This window comes from Orbicella faveolata, unplaced genomic scaffold (assembly GCF_042242905.1).
Source record: "Orbicella faveolata isolate gen_17 unplaced genomic scaffold, um_ofav_v1 contig_35, whole genome shotgun sequence".
NCBI classification, from domain to species: domain Eukaryota; kingdom Metazoa; phylum Cnidaria; class Anthozoa; order Scleractinia; family Merulinidae; genus Orbicella; species Orbicella faveolata.
Genome location: NW_028301564.1, coordinates 21,422,200 through 21,434,395, shown reverse-complemented (window position 1 = coordinate 21,434,395; position 12,196 = coordinate 21,422,200). Strand labels below are relative to the sequence as shown.

At 38.6% G+C, this 12,196-nt stretch overlaps 3 long non-coding RNA genes across 4 annotated transcripts; all 3 read left to right on the top strand.

Annotated features, from left to right (window-relative positions):
* The first annotated feature begins 896 nt into the window (after nucleotides 1–896).
* On the top strand, nucleotides 897–4,310 carry LOC149103737 (uncharacterized). Of its 2 annotated transcripts, none has more exons than XR_016201742.1 (3): nucleotides 897–945; nucleotides 2,573–2,619; nucleotides 4,250–4,310. It is a non-coding gene; the product is annotated as an uncharacterized LOC149103737 (long non-coding RNA). The 2 variants fall into 2 exon arrangements; XR_016201743.1 differs by lacking the exon at nucleotides 4,250–4,310 and adding an exon at nucleotides 3,459–4,075.
* A 2-nt stretch (nucleotides 4,311–4,312) lies between these two features.
* Nucleotides 4,313–6,837, top strand: LOC149103736 (uncharacterized). Its single transcript, XR_016201741.1, has 3 exons — nucleotides 4,313–4,369; nucleotides 5,134–5,306; nucleotides 6,757–6,837. It is a non-coding gene; the product is annotated as an uncharacterized LOC149103736 (long non-coding RNA).
* Nucleotides 6,838–8,077: 1,240 nt separating this feature from the next.
* On the top strand, nucleotides 8,078–11,975 carry LOC149103735 (uncharacterized). Its single transcript, XR_016202023.1, has 2 exons — nucleotides 8,078–9,325; nucleotides 9,924–11,975. It is a non-coding gene; the product is annotated as an uncharacterized LOC149103735 (long non-coding RNA).
* The last annotated feature ends 221 nt before the right edge of the window (nucleotides 11,976–12,196 follow it).

Sequence of the window (12,196 nt, the reverse complement as noted above, 5' to 3'; positions counted from 1 at the left end):
TCAGTAGAACTTTATAGGGAAAAAAGGTTAAAAATCTATAGCGAAACAACAAATTAAGTCAAACTACTCTGCTGTTCCAATTTGATGCTGAAACAAACCATTTGTCTTGATATAGACAAATGGTTTGTATATATGAGTAAAGATAGCAAATGTATCTCGAAAGCAGAACGGAAGTCGATATTCTTCCGAGACGTAATCAGAAGTATCGCATTACAGTCACCATATATGCAAATTAGAGTCAAGCTTTTTGACCTCAACGAAAATGCTGCAAAACAATTGCATTTACATTTGGATCCCTGTAAAGTCACCCAACCGTCACATGAGCTCTACGCCACGTAGGATTACTCAATACAAATAAGCGATCCGAATAAACGAGATGCCAAAGTAAAACTGGCGATCGGAAGGGTATATAACACTGGCGTCGAATTCCTAGAATGTTAAGAATTTCTTACGATACCTTCTGAGTTGTTTTTCTCCCAAAATCCATCTTCAGGATCTTTTAAATCATGTTCAATTTGTCCTAGATGAGAATCTCGGTCATTTCAAAGTGAATTCATTTGATCACGTTAAAATCATCATGCAGGCCATATTACTGCATATTGTAATTGGAGAGTATTTTTGATCTTGAAATGCTGCTTGAAGATGGCAAAATGCAAACTTGTGGTTGGGAGACCTTGAAATGCAGCTCAAAGATGGCAAAACACAAACTTGTGCTCACAAGAACCTTGAAATGCTGCTAGAAGATGGCGAAACACGAACTCATGGCTGCAAGAACCTTGATATCAAGAATTCCATGTACCCAACACCACTCTTACTAGCCGTTTTGTGAGCCTGCGTTCCTTGTGCTACATTACCCGAGACCACCATGTGCACCTAGTTTCATCAAATCGAGAATGCGTCATGAGGGACAGATTGTGGTGGTGAGCAGTATTGCTGGAAAAACTGGTAATTTTAATTCATTTGTTGGAATGAATAAATTTAATGAGTTTTGGGTTTTATAAAATATTCATTAACTGCAGGGGTTAATAATTTATTGTTAAACTTGTTTTATAAATTTAAACTGAAAAGTCTTGAAATGAGTGGCTGATGACATGACTCCTGACTGACTGACTGACTGACTGACTGACTGACTGACTGACCGACTGACCGACCGACTGACCGACTGACTGACTGACTGACTCACTGACTGACTCACTGACTCACTGACTCACTGACTCACTGACTCACTGACTCACTGACTCACTCACCCACTCACCCACTGACTCACTCACTGACTCACTGACTCACTCACTCACTCACTCACTCACTCAATAGGCCCTTTGCACAATACGATCACATGGTATAAGATCTGCCATGCTGAATAGCAAACTGCACACTGGGAAATCCAAAACAAAAAAATTTTGTGCTTGAGTGAGTTAATAGCTTCTGTGTGTAAGAAGTCCCAGTGCAAAATTTGCCATCCATCGTGGCAGATCTCATATCATATGGTTGTTTAGTACAAAGGGGCTATTCGACTGACTGACTGACTGACTGACTGCCTGACTGACTGACTGACTGACTGACTGACTGAATGAATTATGATGGTACATCAAAATGTGGAAGTATAATTCATGTAGTTTTTTGTCAAAACGTCCTTTGAATTGTCAGCTTCAATACATGTACTTTAAGGTCATTCCTCACATTTGCATCGCGCATCCTTACGGCGGATAATTTATGGCGTCATTAGCGTGCGCTCGTGCACGCGCATATTGAAAACATGATGGATTTACCTTGATGTTGAGCTCTGTCAGTTGAAAAATGGCTTTAGCTCACCAACGAGCTCGGGCACCCCAATTTTTTTTCCAGTCATTGTAATCAACTAATCATAAGCTTTGCATGAGAAAAGACTGATCTAATTTCTATTGCTGAAAATTGAATAAATAAGAAAAATAGCAGATACACTGTGGCCTTTTCTATTTTGCAGTCGGTAACCACGTCAAGAAATTTGGTTTAAATTTTTAATCAAGGATTTAGCTTTCTGTCTGAATCAAACTTAAAATGTTTAGTTGTGTCCGACACAATGTATTGACTGTAGTTTAATGTGTATTCTTATGAGTCTGGGCTCACAAAGATTTTACAATTACTGGGAATGCATTTTTATAATAAGCATTAAATAATGCCAAAATGGGGCATTTTCAATGCCTCACTGCTCCTTGATGAGCATGGGCACCCCCCTTTTTTATTTCAAAATTGAAGTTGTCATATGACAAGTATTCAGTGGACAAAGTTTGAACAAAAATCTATTGTCACTTTTATTTCAGAGGAATTACCTTAACAGTAAGTAGCTTGACAGGTCGAAGCTCTTGAGATTATTGATGACCCAATTTTAATGTTAATTCTGAAAGTTAAAATAGGTATGCAGGATCAGCATCATTAAAGCAATGACATCGATCCTGTAGAGCATGAAATTGTGATTTAATGATTTGCAGTTAAAGGGGTTACCCCAAACTTGCAACTTGATTTTCAAGAAGATTTTGTGAGTAGATCTGTGTTAACACTGATAGCTATGTATAAATTAAATTATTCTTCGTAGAATTACCTTTTGCAGCAACTTATGGTGCGAGTAAACATGCATTGCAGGTATGTAATTGGTATCGTGAAGTTCTGCAACCATTGTAAGCTACATGTAGAAATTGCTAGCACTTCTCAACACATGGCTAAATCACACTTGTTTTTCTTAATTTTTTTTTTTTCTGGCGGAAGACTGTCTATTTCTTGTTTTGTCTTCTGTCCAGTTTTTAACTCTTCCTGTCTTCTTTCTTTTCGTCCTTCCTTCGATTCCTGTTAACTTTTTCTACATCCGCTGGCCAATATATAAAGCAATTGCACTCTCTTGCAACCAAGTTGAAAAGATTTATTCACCAAGTGATTTGTCTTTGTGGCAATGTCTCTTATTCGTGGATCGTTTCTGCACGGTCTACGTACGTATGTTTTTTGGCTTGAAGTTCTCACTGTGAAACCAATTCAGTGCTGTTCAATAGTAGTACCCTGTATGATTGAGCTGAATGTAACACCAGGATACAAGTCGCATTTAAGCTTGGGGAAGACTTCAAGGTTCATGCTCCTCAATTCGATTGTAAGGGAAAGTTATCATTGTTTTTCCTTTGCAATCCTGTCTGACACTAGTGGTAACTTAGGGCTTGACAAAGGCTAGCATATTTTGAGTTCGAAATCGATCAATGTGCTGGACAAATTCTCGAATGATTAAAGCTCCAGATGATTTTTCCATCGGAAAGCAAAGGCTGTGTTTTGGTGAAAGTTTTTTATAATGCTTTTTCAGCTTCGGAAGGCAAACGCTGTGTTTTGGTAAACGTTTTTTTATATATATATACACATATCCATTAATAAGAAAAAAAAGTGAAAAAAGATAATTTTGTGCCCTGGAGGATTTGATCTCCGGGTGGCCTCTCGCGTTTCAGGCTACCATCTACTCAACTTTGCCACATCCACATTGAAGGAAAATTGGTGAAACATATTCATTATATTGGTTTCTACGGAAACACCGGGTTGTTAGAACGGCAGGCTCACGTGAAAAGAGTTGCGAGAAAGTCGTACCAATGGATGGTTGTTTCCAACTTATCCTTCAAGTAAGTTGTTGCTGAGCTCGTTCGAGTGGAAGTGAATTGTGGTTTTTCTGGAAATGTTTCTCATTCGTACATTTGTGGATGTTTAGATGTTTGACGGTGGCATCATTTGTCACAAACTCAATGGAGCTGGAGTAGCGGGAGAATGTACAGCTAATCTATTTTTGAACAACTTCGTTTGGACATATGCTATGAATGGACTTGCGTTATTTAATTAATACAAAAACTCCATTCTCAGCCTTTCATAAATCATTATCCAAATTTGATTTTGTCTTATATGTCCAAGGAAACAAGAGTATTTGAATTGAACCTCATAAGGTTCAACAATAGTTTTAATGGCACATAATTAGGTTGTGTCTCAAGAAAGGCTTAATTATCCACCTGACAGACTAGACTTAGAGAGGGGTGAAAATCAAGCTTGCTAATAAGTCTCAAGTTAAATGGAAAATTTTGAAACATGTATGAATTCTTTCAGAATTTATATGCTTGCTTGATCCCACAGGAAACAGTTAGTTCTGTTTCGCCTCAAACCTCTGGCTAGTGCTCTCTAATGGCTCTGTCTTGGGAACAACGCTAAACCTTGGCCAGAAAATGCATAGTACTTACTGCCATTATCATTTTGGTAGGGCTACTTTGATACTGCACGGCTGGAGCTGGCTGAGCACAACATTCATGTACAGACTGTTCCGCCAGGACCAGTCAAGTCAAGCATCTCTCTTCATGCTTTCACTGAAAACATTGATGAGGTAAGAAAACAGATAATGTCTCTTAATTGATATCTATGCGACTTGTAATCAATTGTGTATTTTAGTACCAATTGGCATAGAAAATACAGCCAAATAGAATACAGGAAAGCCATTAAATATGCTCAATGGTATCAGACAACCAGCTACCCCATCATGTGCTGCATTGATTGTGTTGGACGCTGTATTTTCTATGACATGGTATAAAATGGTTATGCAATACTTTCTTGTGGTTTACAATTGTGGAATATGCCACTTGTTACTTGTGTTTTCTTGGTATTACACTCTTGCCTATAGGCTTCTGTGTATAGAGAGAAAATAAAAGTGCCTCCTGGGATATTATGGTATGCCATTCTGAAGCATTGCCTACTTTGTAACCTTTTGGTTAGCCTAAAAAGCACACAGATTAGCCGAAATGCCACTAACTCGACAGTGGTTAGCTCTCAATAGTTGTAAGGGTTCATACCAGTTTGTTATACTGGCTCGATTTTTAGAGAAACAATGCCAGTAGCAGGGTTTTCTTCCTAATTGACTTGTCATGGATGTCAGCTACATTAGACATCTTAGACTTTGATTGGTCAATTGAAATGGGAACAGAGGCATCTAGACATGAGTACTACAGTGCTGGCTTGTGTCTGCAGGGCAGAAAGCGACTTTGCGTGTTTACAATGAAGAGCTATCAACAACTGACAATCAGTAATGTAACTGCGACAGTTCGCATATTTGTGAAATAAATTTCCAGTAACTCAAGGCTTTTGTCCTTGCAGAAGCTTACAGATCCACCAGGTGCATCTGACTCCGTTCAAATAATGTCGACTGAGCGCTGTGCAGAGTTAATGGTAGTAAGCATTGCAAACAACTTGGATGAAGTTTGAATTTCAAGGGAACCAGCCCTACTAATGACCTACTTAAACCAGTACTTCCCAAACCTCTATAGATGGTATGTGCTGTACAATGTCACAAGTCTGTTTATGTGATGATATTTAAGTTGAACTTAATGGGCCGAATATTTAAACGAAGTCTCAACAGGGAAACCGGGTTATTTAAACGTCACTTATCTTAAACCCCACCTAAACGGAGTCTAAACACAGCCTTGCAAACAATAGTAACTTAGACCTGGTCTTGAGTAGTTTAGACGTATTCTAACGTTTTATTAGTGAAGGTTTTTGTCATGGATGGAAGTTTGAGATATAAACGTCTACAGCAATGGGCTAATACTCGACGTGTTCAAAGAATCCGACACTTGCGGGATAGGCTTAATCCTTTAGAAGAATATGATGACCCCAATTTTTGTTACCATCGGGATTTCCGGCGTTGAAACTTTTTCCCATGATGACTGTCTCCTTTTTAAGCTGACATTGTCATATCCTTTGTTTTCTATATCGGGATATAGCTTCCCGAGCTCGGCAAGTAGAAGTTTTTCTTCTTGGCTAAAATTTGCATTTCGAGATTTTGACGCCAATTTTTCATCTGGCCTCTTCAAAATTCTGAACACGCGGTTTTTGGAAAACAATAGAAATGTTCGTTAAACCACGCTTAAACTTGGTCTCCGCGGAATGCGGCTCGACTGCATTTAAATAATGCGATTTAGACCACGCCTAGCCGTGGTCTTTGGAGGCCTTGTCTAAACCTCGATTTAGTCAAAACCCAGGTCTAACCCAAACTTCGTTTAAACATTCGGCTCAATGTTGTTATGATCAAGCCTTTTTGAAACCACAAAAATAGTCACTCTTTGTTAGTACGTGCAATTTGACCCCCAAAAAAGATTCCATTCACAAGTTACACATAAATTAAGGCACGGCCATCGAATGTTTCCATCTCTGAAGAAATTTGCAGACCTCATTCCTCGTCGATCACCATGACCACCATATGCAGCCCTAAACGATATCGTGATGGGTAAAAACATATTTAGGTGTTCTGTTCTGAACATTATTATTAAATAGCGTAAATGATGTTAGAGGATATTACATGGCCACTTGGAGATGCAAAATTTCTTTCCGAGTGTTGAAAAATATTTCATGTGCGAATGCAGTGAATGAGTGAAATATTTTCGACATTTGAAGAGTAATTTCACATCTCCAAGCGGCCATGTAATGTTCAATTACTAATTGAAGCCATTTCATTTTGGCTGCGAAAGGCACGATTTGTTACGTAATCATAGTGTGTGTGAAGATAACATGTTACTTTAACGAGTGAAGATATCGTTTCCACACGAAAGCTTATTTGGTATTTCAATTTGACAAGTGTGCGTATAATCAAAATCTACAATTTTCACCTCTAAACGAGATGGGGGTATCCCCACCCCTTTAACAGCGGAATGTCACCCCCCTCCCCCGGCTCAGACTACCGTACCTTGATTTGAATGTTGTGGCATTGTCATCTATCTCCAGGTTTTCTAAGATGTTCTTTATGGAACTCATAAAAAGTCTTTACACGGACAAGAAGTCTTCATCAGAAAGCAACAAGTCAAAGAGTTAGGAAAATGGAATGCAGAACAGTCGAGAAAATGATGTAACATTGTACTTCCCCCTTTCCCTTCTGTACATCAAATATGTACAATTTTAGAGACCTTCCACCTATCATGTACTTTTTGATATGCAACATACAAAGCCCAGTTTTTCAAAGCGTGGATTACGCTATTCATGGGATAAATCGCCCTCCAGTGGATAAGTGTTGACGAAACAAACTACACTATGCACTGCATGGTGATTTATCCGCTGGGTAGATTTTTCGGCGCTTTGAAGAACTGGGGTCAGCAGATTAGCTACCGTAAGCTTTATAAGAAAGTAGCTAAGTCAGAAGCGCGAGTGCGCGTTTTTTAAGAGGTGGTCTTGTAGACGCGTTGTTTGATTGTTGACTTACATCATTTTTCAATCAATTAGTCAGTCAGTCAGTCGGTCAATCAATCAATCAGTCTATCCATCCATCCATCCATCCACCCATCCACCCACCCACCCATCCATCCATCCATCCATCCATCCACCCACCCACCCACCCACCCACCCATCCATCCATCCATCCATCCATCCACCCATCCATCCACCCATCCACCCACCCATCCATCCATCCATCCATCCATCCGTCCGTCCGTCCATCCATCCATCAATATATCAGTATATCAATATATCAATATATCAATATATCAAGATATCAAGATATCAAGATATCAAGATATCAATACATCAATACATCAATACATCAATACATCAATACATCAATACATCAATACATCAATACATCAATACATCAATACATCAATACATCAATACATCAATACATCAATACATCAATACATCAATACATCAATACATCAATACATCAATACATCAAGACATCAAGACATCAAGACATCAAGATATCAAGATATCAATACATCAATACATCAATACATCAATATATCAATTTATCAATTTATCAATTTATTACATGCCTGTGTCTCACAAGGACTGGGAACTACCGAATTCACGAATTTGATTGGCTGAAATCGATATTGAAAGCGGTCTAGATTTTTCCATCTAGACCGGTAATGTTTTGCGGTGAAAAAGTCGCAAACTTTAATCCAAAATTATTGGCTATTTTCCTCTAACAATATTTACAAAGAGGACTAGAACACTTCGGCAGAGTTACGTTCAGCTCATCACCGTTCGCAAGCAAAATTTCGGCTAGTTAACAAACCAGTTTCATTGAATAAACAAAGACAATTCTCTCGGTCGTGTGTACAGACCTCACTGCGTTTGGTCTGTACTCACGACCTCGGTCAAGATTCTCCCATACAGACCGAGTAAGCTCGATTAATATGAGCTACATATCAATATATCAGTCAATCAATTTATCAATCAATCAATCCTTTATTTGGTAACGGAGGTTATGGTGCATACAGTTATAATATTAGCGGAGCTCCGGCGGCCCGAAGGACCCCTAAGCGGAGCCCCATACCCATATAGGAAAGAAAAGGAAACCCATGCATTGATTTTCTCATGGTTATCATGGCTAGCGGTATTACTCGTGGGCGCGTACACACGACGACGGCGACGACGACGGAGTCGCTCAAGATGGCGGCCATACTCCAGCTGAAAGGTTGGCAGAGACATGCAGCCTTGATTTATAGCCTCCTTTGATATTGGACGTCCATGTTATTGTCAATTGACAGGTCTCAAAAACCGCTGATTGGCTGGGGACTTTTTTTAAGGACGCGTGCGCAGAACGTTGACCGCTGACTTACTGCGGGGATTGGAAGCGCGATCGAGTGGCCATTGAACGGTAGTTTGTGTGAACTGCGCTTGATTGTGCTCTTTTCACCACAAGTTGGTGCTTTTTCCTTGGCCAGTTTGTCAGTATACTTGCACTTTTATCAATGGTTATTTATGAAGAAAGACTGGGTTGTCGAGGATGAGCATAAAATCAATGGATTGCAGTTGATGTTTGCCGACAACGACGATGTTAGCCTGCGCTTAGAGGAGCACAGCAAATTCGGCGCGAAATTCTGCTACATCCTTGCATTGGTTTCTGTTTGGGATTTGTATATAATGGAAGGATCTCTGGTGGATTCGTTTCCTTTTAAATTCTACCCTGGTCCCAGAGGTTTTTCTTCATTTTTCTTTTCGCGAAGCGGCGAGAAAGAAAAACCTCGTTTTTCTTTCTCGCCGCTTCGCGACTCGTGTTTTCACCACTTCGCGGCTCTCTCGCAGCTCTCTCGTGCGGAGAAAAATCAAGAAAAATCTCTGGGACCAGGGTATGTAAATTCAGAAGCGCTCCGCAAATTTTGCTTGCTTTGATGTCATCAACCTTTTTCCTGTAATCGATCATCGAACTTGTCATCCCCTCGATTTTCTGACTCTCTATTTGAGCTTTCTTCTGGTTCATCGTCGTCTTCATCTCCACTGTTTTTGTTTTCTTCAAGCTGAGCTGTCATTGGCATACACCTCAGCTCATACAGTAAAAGTCAAGAATAAGAAATTGGTAAGCAGAATTCTGTATACATACAGTTAAGAAGGTCATTAATAACTTACATTGTACAACTTTCAAAAATAATAGTTCATTATATTATGTCCACTTCACAATACATGTTTGTGATGTTTCCACCTTCCAATAAAATTCCATACCAGTGGCCATAGCACCTGTCCATGCAATGTCTTCATTACTTAAGAATTCGAAAATGGAAAAAACCAGGAGATTCTTAACCATAATTATTTTGACAATTTTTTTTGAAGTTTTTCTTGAGTTAATTTCAACAATTTACCACAGGTTGAATGATTCTGTTACAGTTTTGAGGCAATTTATTGCTTCTAAAGCCTCCTCTTTTGAAAATTTGATTTTCCTACACAGTTACAAAACTAGCTACCTTCTAAAATTAGAGTGAAGGATTTCAATCTTTTTCCCTGTGAAAACTTCAAGGTGGTTCTGAAAATTATGTGCCATACCTTAGCAGCACAAACCATTTCATGTCCTATGTCTTGCTAAATTCTTAAAGCACACTGCATTTTTTTACAATCATAGATTACTTTCATTCCTTAAAACTTTTTTCAGCATTTGACCAGTTGAACTCTTTGAATTGCAGAGGGAGATGTTGAAGGAAGTTTTGGCAGTGATAATTTCCTCTTTCAACGGATACAACACCAAGGAGATGCTGAACGTCAATAGCCCCTTGCCAAGGGCGGACTGTGCCACCCTCCATGGTCACGTGAACATTGCGGTGACTCTTAGTGATATTATCTCCCAAATCAACTACTTCCATTTTGTTGTGACTTTGTACATCCACAACTGCAGTGCACATATGCCAAGTGGTACTTGCTACGGAACTTGTGGACCAGATAGTGCTTGGCATGCAAAAAAATGTCTTCCTTGATGAAGAGCGTGAACTTTCTATTCTGTAAATTTTGGGTGAAACACTGTACATTTCTGCTCTCGGAGTATACAGTAACACTGAAACTTCTATCATAACTCTTATTGGTATTACCTCCTTGTATTAATGCAAAGTAGACTCATCTTCTGTCTACGATCATTGATTGGACAATAATTTTGTTATGATCCACAACAAATTTTTCTGTTTTCTAAGTTGGGCACAGAGTGGAAATACCAAAAAATTGCTGGCTCAGACTAACTAATTTAATTCCAGTTGATGATTATTAGCAACATGTGATCTCACGTTTATTGCCTCCCTTATTAAACAAATGTTTTTTTTTGTACTCCTGTCTTCTTGTCTGTCGACCAAGGTCTTTTCATAGTTAAGTAATGGCTGTGGGTGGCGGCTGAACCCAAGAACCATGTACACATCAGTGAACTGTGACTGGCTCCTTTCATTTTGAGATTTAAGCCATTTGCCCTCTGGATTGAAGAGTTTTTCTAGCAGGCACACAAACACAAAAAGATGTTATGCCAGATGTCCCTGATAAAATGCAAAGTAAACATTTTGTCTCTGAACTACTGTAGATACATGTATTTTGCAAGTGACCAAACAGTCCAGCAGAATGCTGATCACAGAAAGCTTCCATTTCAGTCAGATCATAGAGGTGTTTACCACCCTTGTGTATAGTGCTTCAGCTTGGTCAGTGCTCTGTGAAACTGTTGAACATGTTTGCCAAATTCTGGTTCCGCTACAAATGTTCACAACATTTTAAAGGAGCTCAGTCACGGTTTGCACATATTAAAAAATTTAACCTCAATTTTTCAAATTCGTTGTTTGTAATCCATGTTAATCTGCTCCATCCTTAGCCATCCTTGTTCCTTTATGGTTTATCATTGTCTTTGGTGTTTTTCTATCTTATTAAACTGTTATTTTCAGGTTTCCTACCATTTAAAGGTAATTTTGTATGTGGCCAAAATAACTCAAAATACCGTGACTGAGCTCCTTTAATTTCTACCGGTATTAACAGTTGAGTACAGTCAAGGATAATATTATCTTGATACCTTCATTAAACATGGGTTAGCACTTCAGCCCTTTTGTTGTTTATTAGCACTGATGCATGCTCAAATATAGTTAAAATTTGTAATGAGCCTTGACTACAGAGTGATGGTTGACTCTAGGGGGAAAGGTTTATAATGATCCCATTCTCAAACTGCAGCTTCTTTTGGATTTTGCAAAAACTGACTTATTTGTCTGTTTTCAATTTCAAATAAGAAATTAAATTTACATGTTTGATCACAATTTTTTTTTTCACTTAAATGGAATGGTTGGGGCAGAGACTGGTGATGCACAACTTGCCAGTCAAAATAGGGTTACAGTTACTTTGTGTTTTCTCCAGTAACTTTGCACTGACTTGTTCAAGCTCCTCAACTACATTGTGTATGCTTTCATGTTGTAATCTGGCGACATTTAAGTTAGCATTCTGCTGAATGATTTAAAAGGTCTGATGTAATTATTTTGATGCTATACCTGTATACCTGTGGGGAAACGAGATTTGATAATGATTGGTATTTTTTCTTACAGACATTTTCATTGAATGATACATTTTTTTCTGACATTCAGATTCATGAAGTAATTTTTTTTTTCACTTTAAATCCTAAATATTGTTTTTTGGGTTTTATATTCCAGCAATACTTGGATCACACATTGACCCAGGAGTGCTTTATAAATCTGGCTCTCTGTTTTTATTAAAAATCAATAAGTTGAGTCTTTTAGGTTGAGTTGTGTCAACTAGTAAAGCATTTTCTGTATGTTAAACTTTTGGTGCTGATGCTGGAAAGCCCTTTTTAGGGATGCTCCGTAAAGTAAACGCAGGTATTGTATGGTGCAAGATAATTTTTCTTTATTGCTTCAAAAACAAAAGAAACCATTACAATGCCCTGATCAGAAGCCAGTGAAGTGCTTATGCTACCAACCTTGCATCCTAC